Genomic DNA, 12,831 nt, shown 5'->3' on the forward strand with positions numbered 1-12,831 from the left:
GCTTAACCTTCTTATCTATCCTCACCAAAGTGCTAGCACCCAGCCCTGACAGAACGACCAGTTACTGCTTTTATGGCACCCTACATAAAAGGTTTTCTAGCAAAAACCAACAAAATAAATAATAGAACACAATGTAGCAGTTGTAGCCTAGCAGAATAGTAATCAAAATGTTGCTGGTTTAAGCCCCACCTTTACCAGGTCGCCGCTGTTGGGCCCATAAGCAAGGCCTTTAACCCACAATTGCTTAGACAGTATACTGTCGCATTTCTGTAAGTCGCTTTGGATAAAATGCCAAAAATTTAAATGCAATGTAAAAGCTACAGTTTGAAAGAACTCATATCTTGATATGCTTTTGAGAAGTGGCGATATACGATATGATATAGTACAGTGGCAGACCACCGCTCGTATTTTAGCTTATTTGGTTTACAAGTTATCTTAAAAACACAAAACACTGTAGTTCTGATCAATTCTGACAGAATTACAGTGTTTATATTTTGTATTATTACATGCCTTGAATTTTACTTGAAATAAATGAGCATCAAAAAAATCCCGAACAAATTCAATACATGATAATGCTTTGCTATCATTGCAAAGTGAAAGTGCACGTTAAACAACAGCACCGCGACCCAGATCAACCACACAGCAGCATAAAATCATAACCGCTGCGTACCTGCGTGCTGTTCCATTAGGGATATAATCAACTTGTTTTTCTTCTTGAAGGCCACCTTATATGTTTCCAGAATATTTCCAGAATATATAAATCCATTTCCTGGTAATTTGTTCACTATACTGTCACTTATGCCTTTACAGCCAATCAAGAGAGAGATTGAAATTCAGTCAAAAATCTGAATTTGGAAGCTCTGATCGGTTTATACAGCTGTTTTTCAAGCCATAAACCACGAATGAATCAGTTCATTTGTGTTAGCAAGACAAATAAATCTTTACCATAGATAAGAGCACATCTCCCTGATTCGATTCCGATGAATAATTCGTTTGAAAAGAGTCGTTTCTGACTCTTTACTCAGTGATTCAGTTTGCATGTGTGTGCGTGCACTAGAGAAAGCGTTATGCGCAGCGCTTGTACTCTGTATTAAATGTTCTCAAAAGCTAACCTGTGTATCCTAGACATACGCGATATATCAAATATGGCCATTTTTAACATCGTGTAAAAAGTAATAACAAATATATCGATATTCGCGATATACCGCCCAGCCCTACATCCAATAGTATTACATTTACATCCCTTTATATTTTGTATCATTAGAAAACAGCATCAGTAGCAGATAAGCAGCTACATAGATAATAAAAAGTCATCTGCTCTAATAAATATCATAAAAAAGGGGAATTAAAATTGCTTTTAAACCATGTCATCACCAAAATTCTTATTAATGAAAGTTTGTGTAAGTGTTTAGAGACTGTAAATCACACAATCGATACATCCTGAGATATAAATATGAAGCAACATACAGGAAAAATTCTCATAGTTATTTATCAAAATAGGAAAGATTTTGGGCCGCTCAGGTGGCGCAGCCGTAAAACACACGCTAACACACCAGAGCTGGGATTTCGAATACATCGTATTGAATAACAGCTCTGCCATCCGGCTGGGCTGGGCAGCCACAAGGTGAATAAGTCGAACCAGGGTTCCTCATAACTGGTGCAATTACAACCTCTGCTGGTTGATTGATGGTGCCTGCACAGAGTCAAGGGGAAAATGAGGATCAGGGTGTGGCTGCAGGTGAAAAGAGGCGGTCCGTACTGATCACAAGTCGAAGGGGGCATGTGTCAGTTGCGAAGCTCCTCAGTCAGCAGTGGAGGGTTGTATGGATGGAGGTAAAGCGTAACGCAATGAGGGTAATTGGATACGACTAGATTAGGGGAGAAAATTCGGGGAAAATTCGGAGAAAAAGAGAAAAAAAAATAGGAAAGATTTTAAAAATACACCCCATGCAAATGAGGAAGATGTAAAATAAATAAATTAATTAATTAATTAATTAATAAAAGCTTTTAAAAACACCACAAATAAAAAACAGAATTAGTGTATTTAGTACCACTGTTTAGCATAGGGGTGGCATGGTGGCTCGGTAGGTAGCACTGTCGCCTCACAGCAAGAAGATCCTCAGTTCAAGTCCCAGGAAGAGCAGTCTGGGTCCTTTCTATGTGGAGTTTGCATGTTCTCCTCATGTCTGTATGGGTTTCCTACGGGTTCTCAGGTTTCCTCCCACATTCCAAAGACATGCCATGTCAAATTAATTGGAGATATTAAAACCCCCCACCCTAGGTAGGTATGTGTGTGTGTGTGTGTGTGTGTGTGTGTGTGTGTGTGTGTCAACCTGTCCAGAGTGGTTTCTGTCTTTCACCCAGTGAATTGTACCTACTGCGACCCTGACCAGGATAAAGCAGTGGTAAAACAGACAATGAGTGAATGAATGAATGTTTAGTATGTTGAATAAAATCTCTAGTTCACATAAATAGTTGCCAATAATTACAATGTCTTTAGTAAGTCTGAAATTTGGATGGTATAGAAAGAAATAATATTGTAAATTGTCAATTACTTATTCTACATCAATTATAGTTTTCATCATTTTTCTTTGATATTATCAGACGAGAGCATTATTAACCAATAAGCAGCTGCGAAATGGTGTTGGATATGTCATAAAAGCTGGCAGGATGATACATGAGGATGAAGCATGGCTAAAATGGGTCTCTGTGTGTGTGGGAGAAACAAAAGTGCTGATGATGTGAAGTGAAAATGTGAGAGTTTTGTGGAAAAGCTGAAGGTGTAAAAGGGTTTAAAAGGGCCAAGCGGATGTTTATCACCCCAGTGACACGACAGGTCAGAGATTATTCCTATAATCATCTTGTTTAACAAACTTGCCCAGTTAAGTCGTGTTTCTGCATGAGTGTAGATGCTTGACAAACTAGAGTTGACAAACTATACTTAATAAAATCAATATTTTATCTATATTAATTAGACCTACACTTATACTTATATCATGTAATTCTTCAATTGTACAGTAATATGGAAGCAGTGCAGTGTAAAATCTTACAGATACATTTCAGGAGCATCAGGTAACCTGGACATCAAATGGTGGAAAATATGATTTAAATGACTGTGATTTAAAAGCTGTAATGTGATCAATAACATATCATCTTGATCCATGGCTCTGTGGTTGCATTCAGTCTGATCTTGTCAAGTTTATTTACATGGTAAGTAATATGTAAATAAGTTAGTAATATTCCATTTATTTATTTATTTAATGATCTTCATGACCTGGAATTTGTATGAAATATTTATTTATTTATTTATTGTAATGTTATTTTATTGTTTTTTTTTAAATTGTTTTAAATAAATGATATTCATGACCTGAAATGTGTATGTTTTTCTTTAATTATTTTCATTTTATTAATTAATTTATTTATTTATCTGTTGTAATTTTATTTTCTTCTTATTTTTTATTTATTTATTTATTTGTATCTATTTGTTTTAAATAAATGATATTCATATTCTGGAATTCATATTTTTTCATTTTAATTTTATTTATTTATTGTTATTTATTTATTGTTATTTTTTTAATTTATTTGTTTTCATAAATGATATTCATGACCTGAAATTTGTGTTTTTCTTTTATTATTTTCATTTTATTACTTTATCTGTTGCAATTTAATTTATTGTTATTTTTTGTTTTTATTTATTTATTTTTATCTATCTGTTTTAAATAAATGATATTCATGACCTGAAATTTGTATGTTTTTCTTTTAATATTTTCATTTTAATAATTTATTTATTTATTTATTTGTTGTAATTTTACTTTATTGTTATTTTTTATTTTATTATTATATATTGTTATATATTTATTTTATTTATTTATTTTTATTAATTTGTTTTATATAAATTATATTCATGATCTGGAATTCATATGTTTTTCGTTTTAATTTTATTTATTTATTTATTTTTATTTATTTATTTTAATAAAACCTACACTTGTACAACTTATATCATCTAATTCTTCAATTAGTCAGTCATGTGGCAGCAATGCAGTGTTAAAACAATACAGATGTAGGTCAAGAGCATCAGGTAATATTGACATCAAACAGAATGGTGGGAAATGTGATTTTAATGACTAAACTGTGATATGAAGAGGGACCTCTTAACCTATAGCTCTGTGGTTTTATTCATTGTGCTGCTGCAAAGTTACTGGCTAATTGGATATTTACATGAAAGAGCAGGCATAAAGGTGTTCCTAATAAAGTGACTGCTATGTGTATTTGACAATTATGTCACTGTTTTGTGTTCTTTTTTTGGCAAACACATGCTTAAAATGGATCCATTACTTTGGATTGTCTCAGGTATGTGAATGCACAGGTGAGTGTGTAGCTCCCTGACCAGGATTTATTGGTTGAAAATTAATAAATAAATAAAAACATGAAGAGCAAAGACCTAGTAATGAACCATTTGTCCATTGTAAGGTGAAATAGCAACAAATGCTGCTTCCAGGTTTAATAATACAAGGACAGAAAAAATTTTTTGATGCTTCTAAGATCTAATAATCAATTAAAAAGCTTTTGTAATCATTGTTTATTTCTTGTTTTTGATGTTTGCTTGCTTACTAATTTGGAGAAAATGAACTGACAGTTACAGTGTCACTGTCCTATTTGGAATAGCATTGTTTAGCTCACTGACTCTAACGCTATCTTCCTTGGCGTATGCTGGAGAGCCACTGACCCACAAATGAATGGCACCCAGTGGAGATGGAACTTAATCTCTCCGGGGTCGGGGCTTTTCCTGTTGTGTAGATACACTATCAGAAATTGGGGTCATGTCTATTACATAGATGGTTTGTTAATGGGCTTATTATGTTCACAATTAAGTGGTGCCAAATCACAATTAGCTATTTTTTTCTTATTTGATTATCATTGAAGTGTTTTAAATTTGCTTCCACTTTGGATTTATTAAAATGCACAACACAAATACAGAGGCCCTCAGCAAGGCTGGTCAAGTTTATTTACATGGCAGAAAACTAAATACATGTAATTTTATCAGCATGATTTATGTATTTATTGTTTATATTTATTTTATATATATTGTTTTTTTTTGTTACATAAATGTAACATCATCGTCATGGCCTGGAATTTGTATAAAAATTTGTATTTATTTATTAATTAATTTATTTATTTTTACGTAAATGATATACAACCCCATATCAGAAAAAGTTGGGACAGTATGGAAAATGCAAATAAAATTAAAATGCAGTGTTCCGTACATTTACTTTGACTTTTATTTGATTGCAGACAGTTTGAACCCAAGATATTTCATGTTTTGTCTGGTCAACTTTATTTCATCTGTTAAGGTACCTCCATTCCTGCATTTCAGGCCTGTAACACATTCCAAAAACAGTTGGAACAGGGGCAATTTAGGGACAGTAATGAGGTGAAAAAACTAAATAATAATGTGATTTCGTTGTGGCGTTGTGGAGAAGTGCTGTCAACTTCTCTGGGCTCAGAGGCATCTAGGATGGACCATCACACAGTGGAAACATGTATTGTCATTAGATGAATCACTGTTTCAGGTCTTTTTTGGAAAAAGTGGATGCCTGTGCTTCGGACCAAAGACGAAAAGTCCAAAAGCCAGGGTCTGTCATGCTATTGCCATGCTTTATTTATTTATTTATTTATTACATAAGTTATATTCATGACCTGAAATTTGTATAAAAATTTTATTTATTTATTTATTTATTTTTACATAAATGATATTCATGACCTGAAATTTGTATGACATTTTTATTGTTTTTTATTTATTTACTTATTTTATCTGACAATTTTGTTTATTTATTTATTTATGCATTTATTTATTTATTTTATCTGACAGTTTTGTTTATTTATGCATTTATTAATGTCATGCTATTGGGGCTTTATTTATTTATTTATTTATTACATAAGTTATATTCATGACCTGAAATTTGTATAAAAATTTTATTTATTTATTTATTTATTTTTACATAAATGATATTCATGACCTGAAATTTGTATGACATTTTTATTGTTTTTTATTTATTTACTTATTTTATCTGACAATTTTGTTTATTTATTTATTTATGCATTTATTTATTTATTTTATCTGACAATTTTGTTTATTTATTTATTTATGCATTTATTTATTCATTTATTTTATCTGACAATTTTATTAAGGACTAACAAAAGAAAAATCTGTATATACAGTCTATTTCTTTTTTTTAGTTTAAGACTCGTACATGTTGCTTCTGGTTAGTTATGCTTAAGTTTTGTTTTGTTTTTGGCACAAAACAGCAGTTTTGATTCAAGTGCATTTTTCATTTCCACATAAATCCTGAACAGAACAGTCTTTGCTGATAAAAAAGCTCATAATACCGCTATGCCACTACCACTCACTTTACTGTCAGTATATATTGTTAATTGTGTGTGCTACTGTAGTGGAAGCTCAGCGATTAAGTTGCTGGACTAGTAATTAACACATTGCCACTGTTGAACACCTGAGCAAAACCCTTAATTGCTCAAACTCTGTTTGGTCACTTTGATTTAAAACATCCACTAAATGCTGAGAAAAGTAAATTTTCTCATGGTGATAAGTAAATACATCTATCATCTTTAACAATAAGAACAATATTACCTGATCTTTTAGTGTAGGTTGTTACAACACACACTTTAGAATTCAGACCATAATTCATTGCCTGTTCATTGGGGAGTTGTAAAATAACATTTAGCAGATTTTACAACTCTTCCATAAAGGCCATTTTACTGTAACACATTAAATCTGGTTAATCCATAAATGAACACTGGTTTAAATTTCTGTATAGGGACATTTTTGCAGTGACCGTTGTGACCTTTCATACTGGAGATGAGCAGTTATTACTGTTTAATGCTGCCACTTGTCGTGAAAAAATAAGGTAAAATGATGAATGAAAACAAAGATTACAGTTGACTGGATTGAAGAATTTATAAGAATTTATTCTTACAGCAGTGTATCTGAAGACGAACAAGGAACAGAGGCCCTCCATTTATACTGCTCTCGTCACATTACACTGGGTGTTGGACTTTGGAACCTCCATTCTGTGCTTACTGTTGTTTCTTATTTGCTTACAGCTTAACTACACCTTAATGACAGACATGTTGTTTATCTCTGTATTTTAGACTTCCAGCCACATCTCAAGCAGCCACATAAGGATTTAACAACTTAGTATTTAGTGCACAAGCAGCAAAATACTAATATTCAGGTGATATGAAACATAATATCTACAACCCCAAATGAGAAAAAGTTGGGACAGAATAAAAAAATTTAAATAAAATAAAAATGCAAACATTTACTTTGACTTTTATTTGATTGCAGACAGGATGAACCTGAGATATTTCATGTTTTGTCTGTTCAACTTTATTTAATTTGTTTACCTCCATTCCTGCATTTCAGGCCTGCAACACATTCCAAAAAAAGTTAGCATGGGGGCAATTTAGGGCTAGTAATGAGGTGAAAAAACTAAATAATAATGTGATTTTAAACAGGTGATGTTAACGGGTGATTGTAATCATGGTTTGGTACAAAGCAGCATCCAGGAAAGGCTGAGTCTTTAATGAGCAAAGATGATCAGAGGATCTCCAGTTTATCAACAAATGTGTGAAAAATGATTGAAATGTTTAAAAACAATGTACCTCAAAGAAAGGGGGGATTTGCATATTTCTCACTCTGCAATGCATAATATTTAAGTGCGTAAAAGCCAAGGGCGCAAGCTTAAGCTGAACGCCCGTGATCTTCAATTCCTCAGACGGCACTGCATCAAGAACCGCCACTCAACAATAGCTGATATAACCACACAGGCAAGGGATTACTTTGGCAAATCTTTGTCAAGCACTACAATACAGAGTTACATGCAAAACAGAAGCCTTATGTTAACCATGTGCAGAAGCGGCGTCAACTTCTCTGGGCTCGGAGGCATCTAGGATGGACCATCACACAGTGGAAACGTGTATTGTGGTCAGATGAATCAGCATTCCAGGTCTTTTTTGTCCCCAATGGAGAATGTGTGAAGAATTTTGAAACGAAAAATGCGACAACAACGACCCCGTACTGTTGCACATCTTAAGACGTGTTTGCAGGAAGAACGGGACAAAATAAAAGCTGAAACACTAAATCACTTGGTATCTTTGGTGCCAAAACGTCTTTTAAGTGTGGTGAAAAGGAATAGCAACATTACAAAGTGGTAAATGCTTTACTGTCCCAACTTTTTTGGAATGTGTTGCAGGTCTGAAATGCAGGAATGGATGTTTATTAATAAATGAAATGAAGTTGACCAGATAAAACATGAAATATCTCAGGTTCATCCTGTCTGCAATCAAATAAAAGTCAAAGTAAATGTAAGAAACTCTGTGTTATTTTATTATTATTATTTGCATTTTCCATGCTGTCCCAACGTTTTCTGATTTGGGGTTGTAATTTTTCCATAACCCACTTTACAATAACACAAACTTACATACAGTATAGTTTAGAAAGCAACAAAGAGGGCAAAAATTACAAATTACAAATTATAGATAGTTTTTACAAACTATATAATTATTTAATGTTTTTGGAGATTGCATGGCTGTGTAGATGGTTTAAAACTCCTGTAAGCAATTGGTTTGGATGATTTTACAGATGGTGTCCATTTACTACTGGTAGACAGAATAACAATTGCTTAAAAATCATGTCTGTTGTGTATTTTCAGCTGCTGTAGGATCGTAAAAGCTCATGTATTGCCCAGACTTTTGGTGGGTAAAAGCCCAAGGGGGTTTTCACCCTTCTTGACACCAACCATCGCCTCCGGACCTTTCCTCTTCCTTTTTCTTCCTTTTTTTTCCTCCCCCTGCTCCTCCTCCCCCTTGCTTCTTTTAAAGGATGTCGGTATGTTTTACAGAACTGTTTAAAACAAGGTGACAGAATCATGTGGAAGAAAAATTTAGTAATTTCCAGTAGAGCTTTAGGTGGAATTTTGCTGGCCGCTAGCCCGCTCTACCTCCATGTGAATGTGCGTTTGTGTGTGGGTGGGCGTCTCTTGTGGGGAAGTGCTTAGGAGGAGGGAAAAATGCACTCTGACAATTTCGCCTTCCCTTAAGGAGCCTATGCCAAAAAAGTACAATATTTTTGTGAAAGCTCTTTTAAAGCGGAGAGTGCGGATGAGGAGGGGGAAAGCACTCCAGGATAACACTCGTACTGCTCTGTCACCTGCTATTACCAACACTTAATGCTGCTGTTAACAGATACTTCCACAAAATAGGTCAGAGGAGAACATGCCGGCGAGGAAATGTGAGTTTTCTTGGTTTAAAACTTACACAAGTCCACACACACTTACAGAAAATAAATATATCTGGGTGGATGCAGAAATAACCAGTTGGACTGTTGGAAGAGAAAGTTTGGGTTGATTGTTGATCGTAACCAAGGGTGGCCAGCCACCAACCATAAAAAACAAACATAAAAAATAGACACGGAGAAGTGGTGATGAAATAGTAAACTAAAGCAAAATTCATTCATTCATTGTCTGTTTTACCACCGCTTTATCCCACTCAGGGCTGCGATGGGTACAATTAACTGGGCAAAAGGCAGATAACACCTCAGACAGGTTGCCAGTCCATCACACAGTCATACCTAAGTGTAATTTAGTACTTCAAAATAACCTGACTGCGTGTGGACTGTGGGAGGAAACCGGAGCACCCAAAAGAAACCCACATTGACGCATGGAGAACTTGCAAACCACACAGAAAGGACCCACATCGCTCCTCCTGGGAATAAAACTCAGGACCTTCTTTCTGTGAGGTAACAGTGCTTCCCACGAGCCACCGTGCCACCCTAAAGGAACACATACGTATATACATATACGTATATTGGTATAGATATACACCAATCAGCCATACCATTAAAACCTCCACCTTGTTTCTACACTCACTGTGGATCAGACACAGCAGCGCTGCTGGACTTTTTAAACACCTCACTATCACTGCTGGACTGAGAATAGTCCACCAACAAAAATATATCCAGCGAACAGGCACCCGTGGGCAGCGTCCTGTGACCACTGATGAAGGTCTAGAAGATAACCAACTGAAACAGCAGCAATAGATGAGCGATCATCTCTGACTTTACATCTACAAGGTGGACCAACTAGGTAGGAGTGTCTAATAGAGTGGACAGTGAGTGGACACGGTATTTAAAAACTCCAGCAGCGCTGCTGTGTCTGATCCACTTATAAGAGCACAACACACACTAACACACCACCACCGTGTCATTGTCACTGCAGTGCTGAGAATGACCCACCACCTAAATAATACCTGCTCTGTGGTGGTCCTGTGGGGGCCCTGACCATTGAAGAACCGCATGAAAGGGGGCTAATAAAGCATGCAGAGAAACAGATGGACTACAGTCAGTAATTGTAGAACTACAAAGTGCTTCTACTGTATATGGTAAGTGGAGGTGGTTTTAATGTTATGGCTGATATATATACAGTATATTAGTTTCACAACAGCAATCCACAACAGCTGTTATCAAAATGAAGCTGTCTTCAAAGCCAGGTCTATTTTTCAAAACTAGAATGCTTGTACTTCACAAGCAGGCCTTAATCTAATTCACTGCTGGTTAATAGACGGTGCATTCTGTAGATCCTCAGCTTTGTCTGAAACTTGCAAATTAGGTATATCAATGAAACCAAAATATATGGCAGATGGAGTGTCACGCTTCGTAAATCACCCACTACTCCTGCCAGCAGGGGTTGCATTTGCAGCAGCAGTGAGGAACCCCGTCCACCACCCTCTCTCATGCACAGACTACGTGTCTGTTAGAGGCCCGTCCTGGCAACCCTGAGATTTGACTGTGTTAGACCACAGCACCACAGACCACCAAGAACAAGAACAGTCACACTGGTTTTAGTATGTAAGGAGCTGTGTTGGGAACACTTTGGCACAGAAGTTGCAGTTATTCTAAAAAGTATAGAAGCTTTTACATATTTTAAGCTTTTTAAGTATTTTAGTGTGTACTTGTTAGTCATAATAGTTTATAAGGAACACATACTCTGTTAGCACTATTGTAGGTATACAATTGGATACTAGAGCTTTTCATGCACAACCTGTTTTAATCTTACTCTAGTCTTTTATCAATAGATAGTGTTTAAAGCAGTAGAAGGGCTACAGTCAATCACTAAGATCATCTGTATGGTAGGTGTAGCTTTTAAAATAAACAGTGAATATACACAAATAGGTTTATCTAATAAAGTGCATAATAAAGTCACTTTTGTACATTTTTCACAGTTTGTTGAAACACTATTTGTTTAATTTATGTGTTTATGCTTGTCTTTACAGTTGCAGCTTTATTAGACTTTACATGACATTCATGCCATCTAGGATAATACTTAGCATCTACAAAGCAAACAATACTACCCTTACAATCCCTGCCACAAACATGCAAAATATATCAGACAAACACATTTAGTTTCTGAAATTTTACTGCACAGTTACTAATTATTGCTTTACTTTATTTTATTTTAATTGTTTGTTTGTTTATTTATTAGGATTTTAACGTCATGTTTTACACTTTGGTTACATTTATGACAGGAACGGTGGTTACTCATTACACAAGATTCATCAGTTCACAAGGTTATATTGAACACAGTCCTGGACAATTTTGTATCTCCAGTTCACCTCACTTGCATGTCTTTGGACTGTGGGAGCAAAGCAGAGCACCCGGAGGAAACCCATGCGGACACGGGGAGAACATACAGAAAGGACCCGGACTGTCCCACCTGAGGATCAACTGCAGGACCTTCTTGCTGTGAGGCACCGTGCCGCCCCTTTTTATTTTAATAACTGTTGTTTAAATAAAATCTAATTTTAATTCATGATACGTTTATGGAGCACTGTATGCATCTTTTTCTTTACCTTGTCTAAACATGTGAGTATTGTTTCTGAGCTCACGTCGTAAAGGGCATCACTGCAACAGGTGTATTTTCATACAGCCAATCCTTCTAAATTACACAATAACAGCTCAACATCTAAATCAAGTATACATAAAAGGATTGCAAGATAAAGGATACATTTTACAATTATTTATTGTTCTTTTTAACACATCAAACCAAAGCTTAAAACTACTTTTACACTTGCTTAAAAGCACTGAATTTTAAAGCCCAGATAGACTTCATTCAAAACCAAACTGCCAAAACACACCTGAAATAATAATTATTAAATTAATAAATAAATGAAATATGTTGTGTAGAAATAAATAAACAAATGAATGAAATATGTTGTGTAAAAATAAATGTAAAAATAAATAAATAAATGAAATATGTTGTGTAAAAATAAATGTAAAAATAAATAAATAAATGAAATATGTTGTGTAAAAATAAATAAATGAAATATGTTGTGTAAAAATAAATTTAAAAATAAATAAATGAAATATGTTGTGTAAAAATAAATTTAAAATAAATAAATAAATAAAATATGTTGTGTAGAAATAAAAAAATAAATAAATAAATAAACGAAATATGTTGTATAGAAATAAATAAATAAATAAATGAAATATGTTGTGTAGAAATAAATAAATAAATAAATGAAATCTGTTCTGTAAAAATAAATTAAAAAATTAATGAATAAATAAAATATGCTGTGTATAAATCAGTCTGGAAAAAATATACATAGCAAACAGTAATTTGAATGAATAAATAAATATAACAATGTTGTTTTATTGCTCATAGACAGGGATACATTCTGAAATTTCTCCTTCAGCCATTTTTTTTAATTCATGAGCACACTTTTAAGTCTGTAGATGCTAAAGAGTGAAAAAAATGTGAA

The sequence above is a fragment of the Trichomycterus rosablanca genome, chromosome 6 (assembly GCF_030014385.1).
Source record: "Trichomycterus rosablanca isolate fTriRos1 chromosome 6, fTriRos1.hap1, whole genome shotgun sequence".
NCBI lineage: Eukaryota > Metazoa > Chordata > Actinopteri > Siluriformes > Trichomycteridae > Trichomycterus > Trichomycterus rosablanca.